Source organism: Oncorhynchus tshawytscha, linkage group LG11, assembly GCF_018296145.1.
Source record: "Oncorhynchus tshawytscha isolate Ot180627B linkage group LG11, Otsh_v2.0, whole genome shotgun sequence".
NCBI lineage: Eukaryota > Metazoa > Chordata > Actinopteri > Salmoniformes > Salmonidae > Oncorhynchus > Oncorhynchus tshawytscha.
This window is the reverse complement of record NC_056439.1, coordinates 13368874-13394807: the sequence shown is the minus strand read 5'-3', so window position 1 is coordinate 13394807 and position 25934 is coordinate 13368874. Positions and strand designations below refer to the sequence as shown.

General features: G+C 43.2%; 1 pseudogene; it reads left to right on the top strand.

Annotated features, from left to right (window-relative positions):
* LOC112262425 overlaps positions 1 to 25934 on the top strand; it is a 196837-nt pseudogene that overhangs the window by 31659 nt on the left and 139244 nt on the right.

Below are 25934 nucleotides of genomic sequence, written 5' to 3'. Positions count from 1 at the left end.
AGAAGAATGCGCAATCGAGAGTTGCTTTGCGAGGTATCTCTACCTGAAAATATATGATCTAAGTGATTGATAGTTGGTATTCAAGCAGTCATAAAATTAAGCCTTATTTACTTTTACTAAAATTGTGATTTTGTCAGACAGCATAGACAGCAGCTCTATAGAGATGAGATGATGATTTGGAATTAAATAATAAAGTAATCAAATAAAACATGTAATATGCACAACAACTGAAACATTTTATTAAAGTCAAGTAATGTGAATAAATGATGGTTAAGTGATAAGCAGTAAAGGGCAGTCACTACCATCATGGCACTTTTTTATTAATTGTTTTATTCTGTGCATAGTGCATTTTAATGTAAAAAATAATAATAAATTAAACAAATCTAAAAAACGTGATTCTAAAAAAATTATCAAACCAAAACCCAACTGACCTCAAAAAGCACTAATTGCTCAGCATAATTTTATCAATATCATGGAAGTCATTATATTAGGTGAAATTGCAACTCAAAACATAATTCCCTGGGGACTTCTTGACGAGACGTATGTTGCTCAGTGCAGTCAAGCAACAACAATGAAGATACACCATTTTAGAATGTAACCGGCTGTTACTACAATTTCAGGTAAAAACAAAAAAATATGGAAAATATCTGCTATTGTTATTTTTGTTGGCTCAACGAGACAATTGTGTTTACACTGCCCTGCTTAGAGGGGGGCAAGTGTCATGCAATACGTCTTGAGGTAGCGGTCGACGTGACAAGTTCGCAAGTTTACATTGCAGTAATTATGTTTAGGTATATTTGCAAAAATTCTACTAAGTGTGAAGGCCCTCTAATTTAAAGGCCCTCAGCTCTTTTCTCTCTCTTCCTCCTCTTGCTCTATTTCTCCCTCTCTCTTTCCCTCTTCTACTCCCTTCTTCCCTCTCTCTTCCTCCTCAGTGAAGTTTCAGAGATATGTCATGTCATAATCCTGACACAGCACTTCCTCTCAGTCCCTCCTCAGTTTCAGCTCATTCCTGCCCCTGAGCCATCACGATGTCTCTTTGGACAATGCCCATCCTTGTTTGCATCACCCCCTCATTTCAGGAATCCTGGCATCGCTGCTCAGGATGATGATGTCATTGGTACTGAATGGCCTGTCCTTGCCCTCTATTTCCCTGTCTGAAAGCCATGACTCCACCTCCAAATCGTTCCCGCTCCAGAGTACAGGCCTCAGTGTAACGCTCATTCCATCTACGATAAACGTGAATCCAACCATCACCCCTGGCGAGAAAAAACCGGGACTCGTCAGTGAAGAGCACTTTTTGCCAGTCCTGTCTGGTCCAGCGACGGGTGGGTTTGCGCCCATAGGCGACGTTGTTGCCGGTGATGTCTGGTGAGGACCTGCCTTACAACAGGCCTACAAGCCGTCAGTCCAGCCTCTCTCAGCCTATTGCGGACAGTCTGAGCACTGATGGAGGGATTGTGCATTCCTGGTGTAACTCGGGCAGTTGTTGTTGCCATCCTGTACCTGTCCCGCTGGTGTGATGTCCGGATGTACCGATCCTGTGTTGTTACACGTGGTCTGCCACTGCGAGGACGATCAGCTGTCCATCCTGTCTCCCTGAAGAGCTGTCTAAGGCGTCTCACAGTACGGACATTGCAATTTATTGCCCTGGCCACATCTGCAGTCCTCATGCCTCCTTGCAGCATGCCTAAGGCACGCTCATGCAGATGAGCAGGGACCCTGGGCATCTTTCTTTTGGTGTTTGTCAGAGTCAGTAGAGAGGCCTCTTTAGTGTCCTACGTTTTCATAACTGTAACCTTAATTGCCTACCGTCTGTAAGCTGTTAGTGTCTTAACGACCGTTTCACAGGTGCATGTTCATTAATGTTTATGGTTCATTGAATAAGCAAGGGAAACAGTGTTTAAACCCTTCACAATGAAGATCTGTGAAAGATATTTACTAATTATCTTTGAAAGACATGGTCCTGAAAATGGATGTTTCTTGTTTTGCTGAGTTTATATACACTACAACTCAAAAGTTTGAACACAGCTCATTTCATTTCGCTACTCAATTCAAGGTTTTTCTCTATTTTTACTATTTTCTACATTGTAGGATAGTAGTGAAGACATACACTATGAAATAACACAGAGGGAATGAAGTAATGCAAAAAGTGTTCAAATGAAAATACATTTGATATTTGAGTTTCTTCAAAGTCATTCAATCAATCAAATTCCTTCATAAAGGCCTTTTTACATCAGCAGATGTCACAAAGTGCTATACAGAAATCCAGCCTAAAACCCCAAATAGCAATTAATACAGATGTAGTGGTGTCTAGGAAAAACATGGTGTCTAGGAAAAATTCCATAGAAAGAAACCTAGAGAGGAACCAGGCTCTGAGGGGTGGCCAGTCCTCTTTTAGCTGTACTGGGTGGAGATAAGAGCTCATGGCCATTTAAGGCCAGATTGTTCATCAAGCTGTTCAAACATTCACAGATCACCAGCAGGGTCAAATAATAATCTCATTGGTTTTGAGGGTGCAGCAGCTCAGTACCTCCTGATGCTCAGAGAGAGCGAGAGAGAGAGACTTAAATTCACACAGGACACCGAATAAGAACAAAGAATTACACCAGATATAACAGACTGAACTGAGCCCCCCGGCCCCCACTATTTCAGCATTGAGACAGGGGTGGGTCTTGGGACACAGGTCCTGTCTGACGATACCTCCAGACAGGGCCAACCAGGCAGGATATAACCCCACCCACTTTGCCAAAGCACAGCCCCCACACCACTGGAGGGATATCAAATGAACCACCAACTTACTACCCTGAGACAAGGCTGAGTACAGCCCACGAAGATATCCTCCACGCACTTTTCCTAGGGGGTACAAAACTGGACAGGAAAATCACGTCTGTGACTCAACTCACTCAAGTGATGCACCCTTCCTGGGGACGGCATGGAAGAGCATTAGTAAGCCAGTGACTAATACCCCATAATAAGGTCAAAGACAGAGAATCTCAGTGGAGATAAGGGGGCCGGCCAGGCAGAGACAGCAAGGGCAGTTCATCGCTCCAGTGCTTTGCCATTCACCTTCACACCCCTGGGCCAGACTACACTCAATCATAGGACCTACTGAGGAGATGAGTCTTCAATAAAGACTTAAAGGTTCAGACAGAGTCTGCATCTCTCATATGGATAGGCAGATCATTCCATAAAAGTGGAGCTCTATAGGCGAAATGCCTGCCTCCAGCTGTTTGCTTAGAAATTTTAGGAACAATAAGGAGGCCTGCGTCTATGTACGTCTAGGTATGTACAGCAGGACCAAATCGGAGAGATTGGTAGGAGCAAGCCTATGTAATGTTTTGTAGGTTAGCAATAAAACCTTGAAATCAGCCATTGCCTTAACAGAGTAGAGAGACTAGCACTGGAGTAATATGATCAAATTGTTTGGTTCTAGTAAGGATTCTAGCAGCCGTGTTCAGCACTAACTGAAGTTTACTTAGTGCTTTATCCCAGTAGGCGGAGAGTAGAGCATTGCAGTAGTCTAATCTAAAACTGACAAAAGCATGGATTAGCTTTTTTGCATAATTTTTGGACAGAAAGTTTCAGATTTTTGCAATGTTACAGAGATGGAAAAAAATATTCTTAATATGTTTGTCTAAAGAGAGATCAGGGTCCAGAGTAACACAGAGGTCCTTCAGTTTGATTTTAGATGGCTGTACAACCATCACGATTAATTGTCAGATTCAACAGAAGATCTTTTGTTTCTTGGGATCTAGCACTAGCATTTCTGATTTGTTTAAAAGTTTAAAATAAAAAAACATGCTTCCATCCACTTCCTTATGTCTGAAACACAGGCTTCCAGGGTAGGCAATTTTGGGGCTTCACCATGTTTCATCGAAATGTACAGCTGTGTGTCATCCGCATAGCAGTGAAAGTTAACATTATGTTTCCGAAGGACATCACCAAGAAGTAAAAATATATAGTGAAAACAATTAGTCGTCTTATAGTTTTGGCGTTGCACGGAACCTTGTGCAACGCCAAAACTTACAATTGATTTGTCAGATGACAAACCATCCACAGAGACAAACTGATATCTTTCTGACAGATAAGATCTAAATCAGGCAAGAACTTGTCCGTGTAGACCAAATAAGGTTTCTAATCTCTCCAAAAGAATGTGGTGATTGATGGTGTTAAAAGCAGCACTAAGGTCTAGGAGCACGAGGACAGATGCAGAGCCTTGGTCTGACGCCATTAAAAGGTCATTTACCACCTTTACGAGTACAGTCTCAATGCTATGATGGGGTCTCAAACCAGACTGAAGCATTTTGTATACATTATTTGTCTTAAGGATGGCACTGAGTTGCTACGCAACAGCTTTTTCAAAATTGTTTGAGAGGAATGGGAGATTTGATATACACTACAGTTCAAAAGTTTTAGAATACCTACTCATTCAAGTTATTTTATTTTTGCTATTTTCTACATTGTCGAATAATAGTGAAGAAATCAAAACTATGAAATAACACACATGGAATCATGTAGTAACCAGATTCTTCAAAGAGTAGCCACCCTTTCCTTGATGACAGCTTTCCACAGTCTTGGCATTCTCTCAACCAGCTTCACCTGGAATTCTTTTCCAACAGTCTTGAAGGAGTTCCCACATTTGCTGAGCACTTGTTGGCTGCTTCCCTTCACGGTCCGACTCATCCCAAACCATCTCAATTGGGTTGAGGTCGGGGGATTGTGGAGGCCAGGTTATCTGATGCAGCACTTCATCACTCACCTTCTTGATAAAATAGCCCTTACATAGCCTGGAGTTGTGTTGGGTCATTGTCCTATTGATACACAAATGATAGGCCCACTAAGGGCAAACCAGATGGGATGGCGTATCTCTGCAGAATGCTGTGGTAGCCATGCTGGTTAAGTGTAAGTGCTGTCTAAATAAATCACAGACAGTGTCACCAGCAAAGCACCCCCACACCATAACACCTCCTCCTACCTGCTTTACGGTGGGAAATATGCATGTTGAGATCATCTGTTCACCCAAACTGTGTCTAACAAAGAGACACGGTTCCACGGCAACTGGAACCAAAACTCTCCAATTTGCACTCCAGACCAAAGGACACATTTCCACCGGTCTAATGTCCATTCCTTGTTTTTCTTGGCCCAAGCAAGTCTTCTTCTTCTTGGTGTCCTTTAGAAGTGGTTTCTTTGCAGCAATCTGAGGTGCAGTTAACTCTAATGAACTTATCGTCTGCAGCAGAGGTAACTCTTGGTCTTCCTTTCCTGTGGCGGTCCTCATGAGAGCCAGTTTCATCATAGCGCTTGATGGTTTTTGCAACTGCACTTGAAGAAACTTTCAAAGCTCTTAAAATGTTTTGCATTGACTGACCTTCATGTCTTAAAGAAGTGATGGACTGTCATTTCTCTTTGCTTCTTTGAGCAGTTCTTACCATATTATGGACTTGGTATTTTACCCAATAGGGTTATCTTCTGTATACCCCCCCCCCCACCTTGTCACAACACAACTGATTGGCACAAACACATTAAAGAAGGAAATAAATTCCACAAATTAACAAGGCTTACCTGTTATTTGAAATGCATTCCAGGTGACTATCTCATGAAGCTGGTTAAGAGAATACCAAGAGTGTGCAAATCTGTCAAGGCAAAGGGTGGCTACTTTGAAGAATCTCAAATATAAAATGTACTTTGAATTGTTTAACACTTTTTTTTGGATACTGGTTACTACATGATTCCGTATGTGTTCTTTCATAGTTTTGCTGTCTTCACTAATTATGCAATATAGAAAATAGTAGAATCAAATAATAACTGTGGAATGAGTAGCTGGTATGTGTGTATGTATGTATGTATGTATGTATGTATGTATGTATGTATGTGTGTATGTATGTACGTACGTACAGTGGGGAGAACAAGTATTTGATACACTGCCGATTTTACATGTTTTCCTACTTACGAAGCATGTAGAGGTCTGTAATTGTTATCATAGGTACACTTCAACTGTGAGAGATGGAATCTAAAACAAAAATCCAGAAAATCACATTGTATGATTTTTAAGTAATTAATTTGCATTTTATTGCATGACATAAGTATTTGATACATCAGAAAAGCAGAACTTAATATTTGGTACAGAAACCTTTGTTTGTAAATACAGAGATCATACATTTCCTGTAGTTCTTGACCAGGTTTGCACACACTGTAGCATGGATTTTGGCCCACTCCTCCATACAGACCTTCTCCAGGTCCTTCAGGTTTCGGGGCTGTCGCTGGGCAATACGGACTTTCAGCTCCCTCCAAAGATTTTCTATTGGGTTCAGGTCTGGAGACTGGCTAGGCCACTCCAGGATCTTGAGATGCTTCTTTACGGAGCCACTCCTTTGTTGCCCTGGCTGTGTGTTTCGGGTCGTTGTCATGCTGGAAGACCCAGCCAAGACCCATCTTCAATGCTCTTACTGAGGGAAGGAGGTTGTTGGCCAAGATCTCGCGATACATGGCCCCATCCATCCTCCACTCAATACGGTGCAGTCATGCTGTCCCCTTTGCAGAAAAGCATCTCAAAAGAATGATGTTTCCACCTCCATGCTTCACGGTTGGGATGGTGTTGTTGGTTCACGGTTGTACTCATCCTTCTTCTTCCTCCAAACACGGCGAGTGGAGTTTAGACCAAAAACCTCTATTTTTGTCTCATCAGACCACATGACCTTCTCCCATTCCTCCTCTGGATCATCCAGATGGCCATTGGCAAACTTCAGACAGGCCTGGACATGCACTGGCTTGAGCAGGGGGACCTTGCATGCGCTGCAGGATTTTAATCCATGACGGCGTAGTGTGTTACTAATGGTTTTCTTTGAGACTGTGGTCCCAGCTCTCTTCAGGCCATTGACCAGGTCCTGCCGTGTAGTTATGGGCTGATCCCTCACCTTCCTCATGATCATTGATGCCCCACGAGGTGAGATCTTGCATGGAGCCCCAGACCGAGGGTGATTGACCGTCATCTTGAACTTCTTCCATTTTCAAATAATTGCGCCAAGATTTGTTGCCTTCTCACCAAGCTGCTTGCCTATTGTCCTGCTTGCCTATTGTCCTGTAGCCCAGCCTTGTGCAGGTCTACAATTTTACCCCTGAGGTCCTTACACCCTCTCTGGTCTTGGCCATTGTGGAGAGGTTGGAGTCTGTTTGATTGAGTGTGTGGACAGGTGTCTTTTATACAGGTAACGAGTTCAAACAGGTGCAGTTAATACAGGTAATGAGGTAATGAGTGGAGGGCTTCTTAAAGAAAAACTAACAGGTCTGTGAGAGCCGGAATTCTTACTGGTTGGTAGGTGATCAAATACTTATGTCATGCAATAAAATGCAAATGAATTATTAATTATTATTCCTTAAAAATCATACAATGTGATTTTCTGGATTTTTGTTGAATTTTGGCCCATTCCTCCTGACAGCGCTGGTGTAACTGAGTCAGGTTTGTAGGCCTCCTTGCTCCAACACGCTTTTTCAGTTCTACCCACACATTTTCTATGGGATTGAGGTCAGTGTTGTGTGATGGCTACTCCAATACCTTGACTTTGTTGTCGTTAAGCCATTTTGCACCACAATTTTGGAAGTATGCTTGGGGTCATTGTCCATTTGGAAGACCCATTTACGACCAAGCTTTAACTTCCTGACTTATGTCTTGATGTTGCTTCAATATATCCACATAATTTTACCTCCTCATGATGCTATCTATTTTGTGAAGTGCACCAGTCCCCACTGCAGCAAAGCACCCCCACAACATGATGCTGCCACCCCTGTGCTTCACGGTTGGGATGGTGTTCTTCAGCTTGCAAGCCTCCCCCTTTTTCCTCCTAACATAACGATGTTCATTATGGCCAAACAGTTCTATTTTTGTTTCATCAGACCAGAGGACATTTCTCCAAAAAGTATTATCTTTGTCCCCATGTGCAGTTGCATGTGCAGTTGGTCTGGCTTTTTATGGCAGTTTTGGAGCAGTGGGTTCTTCCTTGTTTAGCGGCTTTTCAGGTTATGTCAATATAGGACTCATTTTACTGTAGATGCTTTTCTACCTGTTTCCTCCAGCTTATTCACAAGGTCCTTTGCTGTTGTTCTGGGATTGATTTGTACTTTTCGCACCAAAGTACGTTCATCTCTAGGAGACAGAACTCGTCTCCTTCCTGAGTGGTATGATGGCTGTGTGGTCCAATGGTGTTTATACTTGCATACTATTGCTTGTACAGACGAACGTGGTACCTTCAGGCGTTTGGAAGTTTATAATTTTAAAAGACTAATTGATCATTAGAAAACCTGTGTGCAATTATGTTAGCACAGCTGAAAACTGTAGTTCTGATTAAAGAAGCAATAAAACTAGCCTTCTTTAGACTAGTTGAGTATCTGCAGCATCAGCATTTGTGGGTTCGATTATAGGCTCAAAATAGCCAGAAACAAAGACATTTCTTCTGAAACTCGTCAGTCTATTATTGTTCTGAGAAATGAAGGCTATTCTGGTTAGAGCCAGTTTATGCTGTTCTGTGAGGGGAGTAGTACACAGCACTGTATGAGATCTTCATAAAGTGAAGATCTCATACAGTGCTGTGTACTACTCCCCTCACAGAACAGCATAAACTGGCTCTAACCAGAATAGAAAGCGGAGTGGGAGGCCCCTGTGCACAACTGAGTAAGAGGACAATTACATTAGATTGTCTAGTTTGAGAAACAGACACCTCACAAGTCCTCAACTGGCAGCTTCATTAAATAGTACCTGCAAAACACCAGTCTCAATGTCAACAGTGAAGAGGCGACTCCGGGATGCTGGCCTTCTAGGCAGAGTTCCTCTGTCCAGTGTCTGTGTTTATCTGCCCATCCTAATCTTTTATTTTTATTGGCCAGTCTACGCTTCAGAATGAATTTAGATTTATTTAATCATCTTTTGGAGGGGAATAAATCATGGAAACATACTTTGAGTAAATAATAATTTGAGTGGGGAGATTTTAGAAAAGAAAACCTCTCTATGTCTATGTCTTCAATATGTTTTTTCATCAATACATTATTGATGTGTGTGTTAGAGGTCGACCGATTACGATTTTTTTCAACGTAGATACCGATTATTGGAGGACCAAAAAAAGCTGATACCGATTAATCAGCTGATTTTTAAAAAATACATGTTCTTATAGGCACATTAGTATTGCCAGTGTAACAGAATAGCTTCCGTCCCACTCCTCGCTCCTACCTGGGCTCGAACCAGGAACACATCGACAACAGCCACCCTCGAAGCATCGTTACCCATCAACTACTCCAAGTCTCAGAGCGAGTGACGTTTGAAACGCTGTTAGCGCGCACCCCGCTAACTAGCTAGCCATTTCACATTGGTTACACCAGCCAAATCTCGGGAGTTGATAGGCTTGAAGTCATAAACAGCTCAATGCTTGGAGCACAGCGAAGAGCTGCTGGCAAACGCAGTAAAGTGCTGTTTGAAAGAATGCTTACGAGCCTGCTGCTGCCTACCATCGCTCCGTCAGACTGTTCTATCAAATATCAAATCATAGACTTATTTACAACATAATAACACACAGAAATATAAGCCTTTGGTCATTAACTTCTTGGTGACAGGGGGCAGTATTTTCACATCCGGATGAAATGCATGCCCATATTCAACTGCATGCTACTCATCCCCAGAAGATAAGATATTCATATTATTAGCAGAAACACTCTGAAGTTTCTAAAACTGTTTGAATCAGACCAGAGGACATTTCTCCAAAAAGTATTATCTGTGAGTATAACATAACTTATTTAGCAGGCGAAACCCCGAGGACACAAACCATTCAGATGTTCTTTTTTGAGGTCACTCTCTGAACCCAAGTGTGTCCCATTTCGCTGACGAGCCTCCCGGCTCCGCCCACCGACATCCTATTCAGGAAAACAAGAACAAAAAGAAAGAATTCTGCAAACAAAGTGGGAGGGTCTTCACAATTGTTATGCTTGAAATTTTGTGGTTAAATAAATTATAATGCTCATTACCAAAATATTAATTCTCAGTTCCGCAACCTGCTTATTACTGAAACACTTCATGAATTCATAATTATTTCCTTAATTTTATATCTAATTTAGTTTTCAATAGTACAGGCAAACAATAGCAGTAACGTTGTGGTAGTTATTCATCAAAGTGTTAAGATAAGTAAAAAAATATTTTGGTAATGAAAAATATCTTTAAGATAAAAGGTATTTGTTTATGAACAACTCATATTCGTTAATTACTATATATTTTGGCACCTTTCATCCTCCCTAACCACACTCACGGACATAGTAGTTATCTCAAAATTCGCTCTACAACTGGACCAACCCATGGCCCATTGACAGAACTGCTACATCGGGCTAGCTTTCACTTTTTCACAGGAATTTTTAGGGCTTAGTTCAACAGAGTTGAGATCAGTTTGATTTCCATACTAACAAAGATTTGGAGCTGGGAAATGCTCATAGTGTGGAAAAAGCGTTTTCCTTTCAAATTCCGTTCCAATTCAAGCCTGGATGGACAGGCTTTGAAGTGGAACTGACCTGAGCTGATCAAATCATTATTTTATTTGTCACATGCGCCAAATACAACAGGTGTAGATCTTACAGTGAAATGCTTACTTACAAGCCCTTAACCAACAATGCAGTTTTAAGAAAAATACCTAAAATAATAAGAAGTAACAAATAATTAAAGAGCAGTAGTAAAATAACAATAGTGAGGCTATACATAGGGGGTACCGGTACAGAGTCAATGTGCGGGGGGACCGGTTAGTCGAGGTAATTGAGGTAATATGTACATGTAGGTAGAGATATTAAAGTGACTATGCATAGATAATAAAAGAGAGTAGTAGCAGTGTAAAAGGGGGAGGGGGCATGCAAATAGTCTGGGTAGCCATTTGATTAGATGTTCAGGAGTCTTATGTCTTGGGGATAGAAGCTGTTTAGAATTTCCTTGGACCTAGACTTGGTGCAACAATCAGAATCTCTATGTTAACCAAGGGGTTTTCTAATGTCACATCAGTAGAGTAGAGAGAGGAAAAAGGGGGGAAGAAGTATTTATGACTGTCATAAACCTACCCCCAGGCCAACGTCATAACAATCTCTAGGAGACAGAATGTGGCTCCTTCCTGAGCGGTGTGAGGGCTGCGTGGTCCCATGGTGTTCATACTTGCGTACATATAGATGAATGTGGTACCTTCAGGCATTTGGAAATTGCTCCCAAGGATGAACCAGACTTGTGGAGGTCTACAATTGTTTTTCTGGGGTCTTTGCTGATTTCCTTTGATTTTCCCATGATGTCAAGCAAAAGAGGCACTGATTTTGAAGGTAGGCCTTGAAATACATCCACAGGTACACCTCCAATTGACTCAGATGATGTTAATTAGCATATCAGAAGCTTCTAAAGCCATGACATAATTTTCTGGAATTTTCCAAGTATGTAAACTTCTGACCCACTGGAATTGTGATACAGTGAAATAATCTGTCTGTAAACAATTGTGAAAAATGACTTGTGTCATGCACAAAGTAGATGTCCTATCCGACTTGCCAAAACTATAGTTTGTTAACAGGAAATTTGTGGAGTGGTTGAAAAATGAGTTTTAATGACTCCAACCTAAGTGTATCTGAACTTCCGACTTAAACTGTAAATAAGCTATTTCTGTTTTTTATTTGTAATACATTTGCAAAACATCCTACATACCTGTTTTCCTTTTGTCATTATGGGGTATTGTGTGTAGATTGATGAAGGAATTTATTATTATTATTTTTTTAATGTTAGAATAAGGCTGTAACTTAACAAAATGTGGAAAAAGTGAAGGGATCTGAACACTTTCCGAATGCACTGTGTAATGTATTTTCCAATGGAATTATCCCTTCATTTAGGCTAGGGCCAGGCGATCTATTTTATGTTTTTGTGCGATTTTTATTTTATTTTTTAAATGCCCGTATCACAAGAATGTGAGCGTTTAAATCCGCTTGATCTCATGTGGTATTTTTCGTCTCGTCTCTTTTGCTCCTCGTGTTTTGTGTGCAACTTTCCATTTACACCAGAGATCTGTATATAATGAGGAGATGCTCATGTCTCCGCCCTAACAATGGGAGTCGATGTCCCAAAGGCAGGCTTAGGTCCCAAATTAGCCAATAGAAACACATCGGGCTTATTTTGGACAGATTTAGGCGAGAGTGAAACATCTCGCTTCGCATCTTTTTCTCTCTTTACACACTTCAAGCACCTACCCCTTCCACTCACGCCAACAAAGATGAGAGATCACTTCTTCCTCTCTGACAAGAAGTTTTAACTCCATATTTGCATTTGAGGTTTGGTCCAACAGAATCGGTCATATAGACACCCAAACAAATTGAGACATTATTTTACTGTAATATAGGAGAAGTTAACCTTTCAAATGATACCCTTTTTATGACATACCTCCTCAAGTTGCGCACAGAGCAGACACTAGTAATTACAGGAGTATCAATGAACATTTATTCTAGAGAATGTATGCTCAGTTTGTTGCACGCTGCATTGCGGTGCCATGTACCACTAGCAGCATTTTACCCGGAGGTTGTTACCAGCTGTCTGGTTTGTGTTTTATAAATGTGCAATAAGCATAAAACTTAATTATTTAGGGAATTATTATAAGTAACTTGTTTTATTCATGAGAAATAAGGTAGGCCTCTTAATTTCAAAATCTGAACAAATTGGACAGTCAAACATTCTCTTCCAACAGTTTGAGATGGACCTGTTTAGCTAGCAAATAGATCTAAATTGGCTAAACTTTAAATATGAAGATTAGCTGGCTACTCACTAGGAAGTGGGCTTGTGCTTGAGAGGTTATGGTACCGGTGTTCATTTTCTATAATGCCTGCTACAAGAAGTTAGTCATTATTGGCGAACGTGCATTCTGCATGGTTCTGGTTAACAAAAAGAGCATTTTCATAAACAGACTTGAAAGACAGATATCAGTGATTATTTTTATAAAATAATTACATTATTAGTGGGTGTTATGGTTGGAAGGTTTATATTTTGCCTAGTTATGCCCTGAATTCATTATATTAATGCTGACTGTTTGAAATGCCGTGTATTTTAACTTTAACCCTTTGACACATACGAACACACAGCTGTGATCATTGTCATTAGAACGTCTAGTTACGATTGATGCTACAGTCAGCATTTGAGTGGGCCACTGTTTTTTTCACAAAAACATTTTGCACAAACACTCTTCACAATGTTATGTCCTCAATGTGAGCAGTTTATTTTTGGATGCAACATACACAGAAGTAGCGACAGCATAACACAATTCTCATCCACATCTGAAAATGTGTTTCACCAAGTCCAGTCTTTGATGCCTAACCAAACCATTGTGTACCAAAACAGTTGGACAGAGAAAAAAAAATGTATTGGCCAAGTCCCTGGTATCCTTATCCGCTTCCTTGAAACAATGCTCCTTCCCATCGCTAACTTTTCTTTTTGTGACTCTTCTTTCCTTTACTCTTTCCTCCTCCTCTTTCAACCATTTTGGTGAATGATGTCAGATAAAAGGCATTGGGGCTGGGAATAATGAAAGCATTCCCTGCTAACCGATGTAACGCTGTGTCGCTTCAGGAAGTCCTGTGCTGCTGCCATGTTCCTGTAAGGAGGAAGAGAGGGGGTGATTGGGATAACAGTTTGGGATTATTCCAGTAATGGCTGTCTATGGGGCCCGGGTGAACCTTATCTTTGCCCGCCATTGTGTTTTTAATTCCTTTCATCGTGTCAGTTGATTTCTCTCCTCTGACATGGCTAAATTGCCTCTATTGTACACAACGTCAAGTCAGTGCCTCGAGTAGGGTTGCAAAATCCCAGTTGGTGTCACGTTCTGACCTTTATTTCCTTTGTTTTGTATTTATTTAGTATGGTCAGGGCGTGAGTTGGGTGGGCAGTCTATGTTTGTTTTTCTATGTTTTGGGGCATTTCTATGTTTCGGCCTAGTATGGTTCTCAATCAGAGGCAGGTGTCATTAGTTGTCTCTGATTGAGAATCATACTTAGGTAGCCTGGGTTGCACTGTTTGTTTGTGGGTGATTGTCTATGTTGTAGCTTCACGGTTGTCATTTGTTTATTGTTTTGTATACAGTGTCAGTATTTTCTTTATTAAAGATTTACCATGGACACTTACCACGCCGCATATTGGTCCTCTGATCCGTTTCGCCTCTCCTCTTCAGATGAAGAGGAGGAAATCCGTGACAGAATCACCCACCCAACTCGGACCAAGCGGCGTGGTAAACAGCAGCGACGACAGCAGCAGCAGCAGCAACAACAGCGGCCAGCATCACAGGACTCCTGGACATGGGAGGAGATACTGAACGGAGAGGGACCCTGGGCACAGGCTGGGAAACATCGCCGTCCGAAATCAGAGCTGGAGGCAGCGAAAGCTGAGCGGCGGCGATATGAGGAGGCAGCACAGCAGTGCGACAGGTACGAGAGGCAGCCCCAAAATATTTTTTTGGGGGGGCAGACGAGGTGTGGTACTAAGCCAGGTAGCAGACCTGAGCTCACTCCTCGTGCTTATTATAAGCAGCGCATTACTGGTCAGGCATCGTGTTATGCGGTTAAGCGCACGGTGTCGCCAGTGCGTGCCCATAGCCCGGTGCGCTATAGGGCAGCCCCGAAAGTGCCATGCGAGTGTGGGCATCGAGCCAGGGCGTATGGTGCCTGCTCAGCGGGTCTGGTCGCCGGTACGCAGTTTTGGTCCAGGTTATCCTGCGCCGGCTCTGCGTGCTGTGTCTCCGGGGCGCTGGGAGGGTGCAGTGCGTCCTCTGCCTGCGCTCCGCTCGTGTCGGGCGAATGTGGGAGTGGAGCCTAAGGGAGAGGTGCGTGTAGTAAGCACTAGATCTCCCATGCTTACCCACAGCCCGGTTCAACCTGTGCCTGCACTCTGGAGGGTCCGGGCTAGAGTAGTTGTCCAGCCTGGGGAAGTGGTGCCAAGGTTGCGCACCAGAGCTCCAGTGCTCCCCCACAGCCCGGTCCTTCAGGTGCCTCCTAACACCAAGCCTCCTGAGGGTCTCCCCAGCCTGGTGGTTCCTGTGGCAGCCCCACGCACCAGGCTGTCTCTCTGTCTCCTCCCTGCAGGTGGTCCTGTCTGTCCGGCGCTGCTGCCGGAGTCTCCCGCCTGTCCGGCGCTGCTGCCGGAGTCTCCCGCCTGTCCGGCGCTGCTGCCGGAGTCTCCCGCCTGTCCGGCGCTGCTGCCGGAGTCTCCCGCCTGTCCGGCGCTGCTGCCGGAGTCTCCCGCCTGTCCGGCGCTGCTGCCGGAGTCTCCCGCCTGTCCGGCGCTGCTGCCGGAGTCTCCCGCCTGTCCGGCGCCGCTGCCGGAGTCTCCCGCCTGTCCGGCGCCGCTGCCGGAGTCTCCCGCCTGTCCGGCGCCGCTGCCGGAGCCTCCCGCCTGTCCGGCGCCGCTGCCGGAGCCTCCCGCCTGTCCGGCGCCGCTGCCGGAGCCTCCCGCCTGTCCGGAGCCTCCCGCCTGTCCGGCGCCGCTGCCGGAGCCTCCCGCCTGTCCGGCGCTGCTGCCGGAGTCTCCCGCCTGTCCGGCGCTGCTGCCGGAGTCTCCCGCCTGTCCGGCGCTGCTGCCGGAGTCTCCCGCCTGTCCGGCGCCGCTGCCGGAGTCTGAGGCGCCAGAGCCCGTCAGCCCAGATGCGCCAGAGCCCCTCTGTCCAGAGGTTCTGCCCCTCTGTCCAGAGCTTCTGCCCCTCTGTCCAGAGCTTCTGCCCCTCTGTCCAGTGGGGTCATTGAGAGGGGTGGCCATGGTGAGAAAGCCACGGAGGCGGACAATAAGGCGGACTAAGACAATGGTGAAGTGGGGTCCGCGTCCTGCGCCAGAGCCGCCACCGCGGACAGACGCCCACCCAGACCCTCCCCTATAGGTCAAGGTTTTGCGGCCGGAGTCCGCACCTTTGGGGGGTACTGTCACGTTCTGACCTTTATTTCCTTTGTTTTGTATTTATTTAGTATGGTCAGGGCGTGAGTTGGGTGGGCAGTCTATGTTTGTTTTTCTATGTTTTGGGGCATTTCTATGTTTCGGCCTAGTATGGTTCTCAATCAGAGGCAGGTGTCATTAGTTGTCTCTGATTGAGAATCATACTTAGGTAGCCTGGGTTGCACTGTTTGTTTGTGGGTGATTGTCTATGTTGTAGCTTCACGGTTGTCATTTGTTTATTGTTTTGTATACAGTGTCAGTATTTTCTTTATTAAAGATTTACCATGGACACTTACCACGCCGCATATTGGTCCTCTGATCCGTTTCGCCTCTCCTCTTCAGATGAAGAGGAGGAAATCCGTGACAGTTGGAGGATTCCTGGAATCAGGAGGGAATAAGCAGGAATTGCAAAATCCTCCAACCAGGATTTCTGGAAAACAAGGGTATTTATTGAAGTTGCTGGAATTTTTCTCTGCAGTTAGTTACCGGAATAGATAGCCACTGTTCATGAATTATGTTATGTCGACCTGAAATGAACATGCTCTTAGTCGTGTAGTCTTTCAGCTATTTTGTTCAAGCTATTTTGTTCACTTTGCACGCAGGCCCAAAGAAAAATTATAGATTACAATCTCGCAGCTGGCCATATTAAAGTTAAGAAAGTGGTTTAGTGGTCTTCCCTTTAAACTATTTACATTTGAATGGACTGTCTCTTCCACCCCATCTACATTTGAGTGGACTGTCCCTTTAACTCTATCTACATTTAAGTGGACTGTCTCTGTAAACCCATCTAATAACCTCTCACTCTCTCTCTCCAGCACCTGGTCCAGTGGGATGCGGGAGACGCGGAGTGCCTGCTGCAGCTGGTGAAGGAGCTGATCCAGCAGTACCACCAGTACCAGTCTGCACGAGAGCTCCCGGCTGCTCTTCGAAAATGATAGCCTACTCAAAGACCTCAACTATTGCAGGAGCATGGAGATCTACACCGGGCACAAGAACAGCTGGGTATGCTACATGATACAGCCACATCAAAGGACATGGTTACAACCACTCACAGTTGTGCACATTATGTGGCTCAGCATTCATCTTCGCTTTGTTTTAAATGTTTGTATACACACACACACACACACACATTATTTTTTTAGAAGCTTTATATTGGTTTCTTCTAAGGTCTAAGGCACTGCAACTCAGTGCTAGAGGGGTCACTACAGACCCTGGTTCGATTCCAGGCTGTATCACAACAGGACGTGATCGGGAGTCCCATAGGGCGCAATTGGTCTCCCGGAGCACATTTGGCCCAGGGTTAGGGTTTGGCTGTTATTGTAAATAAGAATTTGTTCTTAACTGACTTGCCTAGTTAAATAAAGGTTCAATTAAAATAAAAAATCCTGTCTAAACCCATAGAAACTGCAGCACCTAGACAGAATGCAGACATACTCCCCCAGTTCAGCTAGCTCCAGGGTTAGCAAATGAACAGCAGTGAGGTGAATGTCACTGACATGCCATGTGAAAAGGTGGATTATGCTAGGTGAGGATGCAACGCCCCAAGTGTTTTCCAGAGCAAGGACATGCCATACAGTTGCTAGGTTATTTATCATCAATATGATTACTTAGTACCTGTCTTGGCTGCAGGCTAATTGAGGCTGCATGCGCTTTCTCGTCCTACACAGTTACAAACAACATCAAATCCATTCAGAATATTAAGTGGTAGCCTACCTGTTGGCTCTTGGTTGTTGTTGACTATCTTTCTCCTTTAACTTTAAATTCCATAATTTTAGTTCCTTCTTCCATTGATTATATATCTCTTAACTTTTGTCACCACACACAGAGGCTCTATGACTGTAGCCTATTGTCGCTTTGATGACTTATGATTGACCAACAACAAGCTACATAATCCTCCCGTGAAAAGCAAGAGCAGCAGCATAAATGATACAATTTCTCTCTCGCTCTCTCTCTAGCAGTCGTGTTCAGATCTGTACAGGTCCTTCCAGACAAATCAGTTAAAATTACACATACCCGAAACCTGTGACAATCATATCAGATCCAACCTGTGACATTATTTAGAATTCTGGATCCATTCGGGTACAGGTGAATCCGTGGAGACAGCTGATCGTGGACTACAGGAGACAAGAGGGAGCATGCCCCCATCCACAATGACAGAGCTGCGGTGGAGAGGGTCAAAAGCTCCTTTGCGTGTACATCACTGAGGACCTGAAATAGTCCCACTACACTGACACCATTGTGAAGAAGGCGCAACACCTTCTACAACCACAAACTTGAGACCATTCTGTCGGGCTGCATCACTGCCTGATACGGCAACTACACCGCCTTCAACCGCATGGCTCTCCAGTGGTGGCGTAGTCAACCCAACGCATCACCTGGGTCAGTCACGCTGTCTACCCTCCAGGACATTTAGAGCACTCAGTGTAAAAGGAAGGCCAAGAAGATAATCAAGGACCTCAGCCACCCAACCCACAGTCTGTTGACTCTGCTACCTTATAGTAGACAGAGACGGTACAGGTGCGTCAAAGCTTTGACAGGGAGATTGAAAAAAGCCTCTACTGTATCTCCAGGCAATCAGACTGCCCTGCACCTTCAGTCTCATGCCCCATGCATACAGTCATTGAATGCTGGTCACCTCATATTCCGTTCATATACTGTTGTTTACTCACTATGCCTTTAAAAAATATTCACACCCCTTGACTTTTTCCACACTTTGTTGTGTTACAGCCTGAAATTAAAATTCAGATTTTGTGTCACAGATCTACACCCAATACCCTGTAATGTCAAAGTGGAATTATATATTTTTTTAATATTTACAAATTGATTAAAAATGAAAAGCTGAAGTCAATTGTTTTTATTTAACATTTATTTAACTAGGCAAGTCAGTTAAGAACAAATTCTTATTTATATTGACTGCCTACACCGGCCAAACCCAGACAACGCTGGGCCAATTGTGCGCTGCCCTATGGAACTCCCAATTACGGCCGGTTGTGATACAGCCTGGATTCGAACCAGGGTGTCTGTAGTGCCGCCTCGAGATGCAGTATCTTAGACCGCTGCACCACTCGGGTGCCCCAAGTAGTCAATAAGTATTAAACTTTTTTTTTTTTATGGCAAGCCTAAATAAGTTCAGGAGTAAAAATATGCTTAACAAGTCACATAATAAGTTGCATTGAATAATTAGCGTTTAACATGATATTTAAATGACTACCCTATCTCTGTACCCCCACATATACAATTATCTGGTCCCTCAGTCCAGCAGTGAATTTGAAGCACAGATTCAATCACAAAGACCACGGAGGTTTTCCAATGGTTCGCAACAAAGGGCACCTATTGGTAGATTTCAAAAATAAAAACAGACATTGAATATCCCCTTGAGCATGGTGCAGTCATTAATTACACTTTGGATGGTATATTAATGCACTCAGTCACTACAAAGTTCCATGATCCATTCCTAACTCAGTTGCCAGAGAGGAAGGAAAACGCTCAGCGATTTCACCATGAGGCCAATGGTGATTTTACAACAGTTACACAGTTTAATGGCTGTGATAGGAGATAACTGAGGATGGATCAGCAACGTTGAAGTTACTCCACGATACTAACATAAATGAAAGAGTGAAAAGAAGGAAGCCTGTACAGAAAAAAATATTCCAAAACATGCATCCTGATTGCAATAAGGCAAAGTAACACTGCAAAAAAATTTGCAAAGAAATGAACTTTTTATCCTAATTACAAAGTGTTTTGTTTGCGCCAAATCCAACACATTACTGAGTACCACAAGCATGGTGATGACTGCATCATGTTATGGGTATATTTGTCATTGGCAAGGACTAGGGACTTTAAGAAGATAAAAAGAAACAGAACAGAGCTAAGCACAGGCTTCTTCCTTGCTGGGCGGTCTTTCAGGTTATGTCAATATAGGACACTTTTTACTGTGGATATAGATACTTTTGTACATGTTTCCTCCAGCATCTTCACAAGGTTCTTTGCTGTTGTTCTGGGATTGATTTGCACTTTTCACACCAAAGTACATTAATCTCTAGGAGACAGAACGTGTCTGCTTCCTGAGCGGTATGGCGGCTGCGTCGTACAATGGTGTTTATACTTGCGTGCTATTGTTTGTACAGATGAACGTGGTACCTTCAGGCATTTGGAAATTGCTCCCAAGGATGAACCAGACTTGTGGAGTTCTACAAAAAGAAAATCTGATGTCTTGGCTGATTTATTTTGATTCTCCCATGATGTCAAGCAAAGAGGCACTGAGTTTCAAGGTAGGCCTTGAAATACATCCACAGGTACAACTCCAATTGATGTCAATTAGCCTATCAGAACCTTCTAAAGCCATGACATCATTTTCTGGAATTTTCCAAGCTGTTTAAATGCACATTCAACTTCAGACCCACTGGAATTGTGATATAGTGAATTATAAGTGAAATAATCTGTCTGTAAAAATGATGTCCTAACCGACTTGCCAAAACTATAGTTTGTTAACAAGAAATTTGTGGAGTTGTTGAAAAACAAGTTTTAATGACTCCAACCTAAGTGTATGTAAACTTCCGACATCAACTGTATCTAAATTGGATTGTTAAGTTGACCTGTTCTTAAATTTCTTGATTTCTTGTTTGTTGTTTACATTTACATTCTACTGCACTGTTGGAATAAGAATAAGAATAGAATGTAGCTGCACCTGCAATAAGACCTGCATTTCTGTTATGCAACCAATCAACTTTGATTTGACACTACCCACTCATATTGCACATCTAACTAACCTACTACTGTTATGGGACAGAATGTCTTATAGATATGCCTTGATGGAAAAAAATAACAAAAACAGTTGCACAACTAGGAGTATTGCAGATTAGGTTTGCCTCTGAAGGATGTGGTGAGGGTTGGTGTGAGCAACAGACAATGATTATGTTTTAGTCTACATCTAGGCATTTTATTTTCTGCATTATAAATTTAAACATCCTTTGAATTGGAACAGTTGGTAATTGCATTGATCATTTCTTATGGTTTTTTTGGACTAGTAAATATTCAGAGGCTAAATTACTCAAAATCCAATGAACCTTTAGAGTTTTATAATCATAAAATTAACTGCATTGAATATCCAAAGAGCAAATAGATCCCTAAAATCAGGAAATACATCTCCATCATTTGCCATAAAATAGGCATATTAAGACAAACAAATTAGATTGAAGCAGATATTCAAATCTGATTTGCAATGCACTCATCTTTAGCCATCCCTAATCATTCCCATGTAGTGCTCCTTTGTTGTTTCAATATGACCTGTGTGTGTGTGTGTGTGTGTGTGTGTGTGTGTGTGTGTGTGTGTGTGTGTGTGTGTGTGTGTGTGTGTGTGTGTGTGTGTGTGTGTGTGTGTGTGTGTGTGATTGTGTGTGTGTGTTACCCTGTGCGTGTGTATTCTCCATCTGTACACGGTGTGATGTTCTTTTTCCTGTCTCTTGTTTTCCAGGCGGTGGAGTTCTCCACTCGCTTCCTGCTCAAGCTCCCTGTGGATTTCAGCGACATCCCCGTCTATCTCCTCAAGGTAACCAACCAACCAACATCCCCTCCTTCTTACATGTATTTGCATACACAGAAAGGAATACGAGTTCGTGCGAAGGCAAATTTTCACTGTGTCCTTTATGCATGCAGCACAGCATATACAGTATGCAGGGTGTGTTCTAGATGCAGAATGTGAGTGTATTAGGGATGGGCATGAGTACTGTAAAACTAAACATGTTATATTGAGAGCGTGGTTAACTATCAGAAAAAATGTACGATTGAAAAATATAAATGCCAAATATTTTATGGCAAACGCTTCTGATTGGCTGAGGGGGGGCTGTTTCAGGCAGATAGCAGGAAGTGGGCACTATCAGCATGGCGGCCAAACACAGCGAAGTTTGGAAGTATTTGGATCAAACTGATGAAACTCATGTACAATGCAAACTATGCAATATCAAGCTGCCCTATCAGAGCACAACTAGCTCCATGAAAATCATATACTTATCAAGTACAAATACATTATCAAGGGGGACAAGCAGCAGCAATCTCACGTCACATCTTTTGCTACTGCAAAGCGACGCTGTGACCCCGCCAGAGCAGAGACGGATTCATGATTGATTCTCAAAAGGCACTTGTTTTTTATTGACTGAATATATACAGTATGGAGCAATTAGATTTGAGTTCATATTTAATTACCTAACCTACCTTTACATTGTCCCTTTGATTCCTAACATAAGGCTTCTAGAAAGTAGTGCCACTGCTGACGTTACAGCCTTTTTGAAGATTGTGTTCCGTGATATAATATAATCAAATTTCAATCAAATGTAGTTATATAGCCCTTTTTACATCAGCTGATGTCACAAAGTGCTGTACAGAAACCCAGCCTAAAACCCCAAACAGCAAGCAATGCAGGTGTAGAGGCACGGGGGCTAGAAAAAGCTCCCTAGAAAGGCTGGAACCTAGGAAGAAATCTAGAGAGGAACCAGGCTATGAGGGGTGGCCAGACTTCTTCTGGCTGTGCAGGGTGGACTGGGGACAGCAAGGAGTCATGGAGGAGGAGGCATGGTCCAAGGGCTCAGGTCCTCCGAGAGAGAGAAAGAGAGAAAGAGAATTAGAGAGCATACTTAAATTCACACAGGACACGGGATAAGACAAGAGAAATAGTCCAGATATAACAGACTGAATCTTGTCCCCCGACACAAACTACTACAGCATAAATACTGGAGGCTGAGACTCAAGGGTCAGGAGACACTGTGCCCCGTCTGACGATACCCCGGACAGGACCAAACAGGCAGGATAAACCCCACCCACTTTGCCAAAGCACAGCCCCCACACCACGAGAGGGATATCTTCAACCATCAACTTATTATCCTGAGACAAGGCCAAGTATAGCCCACAAAGATCTCCCCCAAGTCACAAACCCAAGGGGGGGCACCAATCCGGACAGGAAGATCACGTCAGTGACTCAACCCACTCAAGTGACACACCCCTCCTAGGGACGTCATGGAAGAGCACCAGTAAGCCAGTGACTCAGCCCCTGTAATAGGGTTTGAGGCAGAGAATCCCAGTGGAGAGACAGGAACTGGCCAGGCAGAGACAGCAATGGCGGTTTGTTGCTCCAGTGCCTTTCCGTTCACCTTCACACTCCTGAGCCTTACTACACTCAATCATAGGTCCTACTGAAGAGATGAGTCATCATTAAAGACTTAAAGGTCAAGACCACTTCATAAAAATTGAGCTCTATAGGAGAATGTCCTGCCTCCAGCTGTTTGCTTCGAAATTCTAGGGACAGGAGGCCTGCGTCTTGTGACCGTAGTGTTTGTGTAGGTATCTACGGCAGGACCATTTCGGAAAGATAGGTAGGAACAAGCCTATGAAATGCTTTGTAGGTTAGCAGAAAAACCTTGAAATCAGCCCTAGCCTTAACAGGAAGCCAGTGTAGAGAGGCTAGCACTGGAGTAATATGATCAAATTTTGGGGTTCTAGTCAAGATTCTAGCAGCCGTGTTTAGCACAAACTGAAGTTTATTAAGTGCTTTATCCGGGTAGCTGGAATGTAGAGCATTGCAGTAGTCTAACCTAGAAGTGACAAAAGGATGAAATAATTTGTCTGCATCATTTTTGGACAGAAAGTTTCAGATTTTTGCAATGTTACGTAGATGGAAAAAAAGCTGTCCTTGAAACAGTCTTGATATGTTTGTCTAAAGAGAGATCAGGGTCCAGAGTAACACCGAGGTCCTTCAGTTTAATCTGAGACGACTGTACAACCATCAAGATTAATTGTCAGATTCAACAGAAGATCTCTTTGTTTCCTGGGACCTAGAACTAGCATCTCTGTTTTGTCAGAGTTTAAAAGTAGAACATTTGTCACTATCCACTTCCTAATGTCTGAAACACAGGCTTCCAGGGAGGGCAATTTTGGGGATTCACCATGTTTCATCAATCTGCATAGATTTCATGACTAGAAGCTCAAAAGACGAAAACGCAGTCTTTTTTTTGTAAATTTAAATGTTCTATTGTAAATGTTAGCGACACCTCCGCATTTGCGGGATGCGCGGGGGATATGGTCACTATTGTAACCAGGAGGCGAGGCCTCATTTAACACAGTAGATTCATCATGCTTAAAGCAATGTTTCAGCCGGGCCAATCACATCAAGATTATGATCAGTGATTAGTTAATTGACTGTAACTGCCTTGGAAGTGAGGGATCTAACATTAAGTAGCCCTATTTTGAGATGTGAGGTATCACGATCTCTTTCAATAATGACAGGAATGGAGGAGGTCTTTATCCTAGTGAGATTGCTAAGGCGAACACCGCCATGTTTAGTTTTGCCCAACCCAGGTCGAGGCACAGACACAGTCTCAATGAGGATAGCTGAGCTGACTACACTGACTGTGCTAGTGGCAGACTCCACTAAGCCTGGCCTGCACCCTATCTCATTGTGGAGCTAGGGGAGTTAGAACCCTGTCTATGTTCGTAGATAAGATGAGAGTACCCTTCCAGATAGGGTGGAGTCTGTCACTCCTCAACAGGCCAGGCTTGGTCCTGTTTGTGGGTGAGTCCCAGAAAGAGAGCCAATTATCTACAAATTGTATCTTTTGTCCTCTGACTGTTTCATCCTAACATCGTTGGTGCCGATGTGGATAACAATATCCCTATACTCTCTTCGCTCGCCAGTTTTAGCCTTAGCCAACACCATCTTCAGATTATCCTTAACGTAGGTAGCCCTGCCCCCTGGTTAACATTGTATGATCGCTGGATGATTCTTTTAAAGTCTAGTACTGCGGGTTTTGTGGTCGCCAATCACTAGGGTTTTCAATTTGTCAGAGCTAATGGTGGGAGGCTTCGGCGTCTCTGACCCCGTAACAGGAGGAGGAGGAGACCAGAAAAGGCTCGGCCTCTGACTCCGACCTGTTACTTAATTAATTAATGGGGAGAACCATTTGAAAGTTTCTGTCGGCTGAATGAGCGACACCGGTTGAGCATTCCTACAGCATTTCCCTCCAGAAGCCATGAGAAAATTGTCCAGCTGCGGGGTTTGTGCGAGGGGATTTATACTACTATCTGTACTTATTGGTGGCACAGACGCTGTTTCATCCTTTCCTTCACTTAAATTACCCTTGCTTAACGATTGCCTCTGAAGCTGGGCTTGCAGCACAGCTATCCTCGCCATAAGGCGATCGTTCTCCTGTATATTATGAGTACAGCGAAGGCATAATGTGAATGTTCTTAGCTTCGGCTGGTGGAGGTCCTGACGAACCACGTTCAGATAAAGAGTACGGGATGAAAAAAGTCGAGCGAGGGGGGGAAAAATACAAATATAAAACAGTAATTAAAAAGTAAAAACCATAACAACTTTACAGGTAGCAAAGTAAGGTGAGCAACAAAACGCATAGCAGCATGTAAACAAGTATACAAGTTGTGACCGGAAATGACACAAAATTATATAAGCAGTTGATATTACGGCTTCAGTAAATTAATCTTAAATGGCACTTGTTTTTTTATTGACTTGTATACAGTGGGGGAAAAAAAGTATTTAGTCAACCACCAATTATGCAAGTTCTCCCACTTAAAAAGATGAGAGAGGCCTGTATTTTCATCATAGGTACACTTCAACTATGACAGACAAAATGAGAAAAAAAATCCAAAATTGCAAATTATGGTGGAAAACAAGTATTTGGTCAATAACAAAAGTTTTTCTCAATACTTGAGGGTATATATGTTATACGCAGACGTCCCAACTAGAGCTCTGGAAATGCAAATGCGCTACGCTAAACGCTAATAGTATTAGTTAAAACGCAAACGTTCATTAAAATACACATGCTTGGTATTGAATTAAAGCTACACTCGTTGTGAATCCAGGCACCAAGTCAGATTTTAAAAATGCTTTTCGGCGAAAGCATGAGAAGCTATTATCTGATAGCATGTAACACCCCAAAAGACCCGTAGGGGATGTAAACAAAATAATTAGCATAGTCGGCGC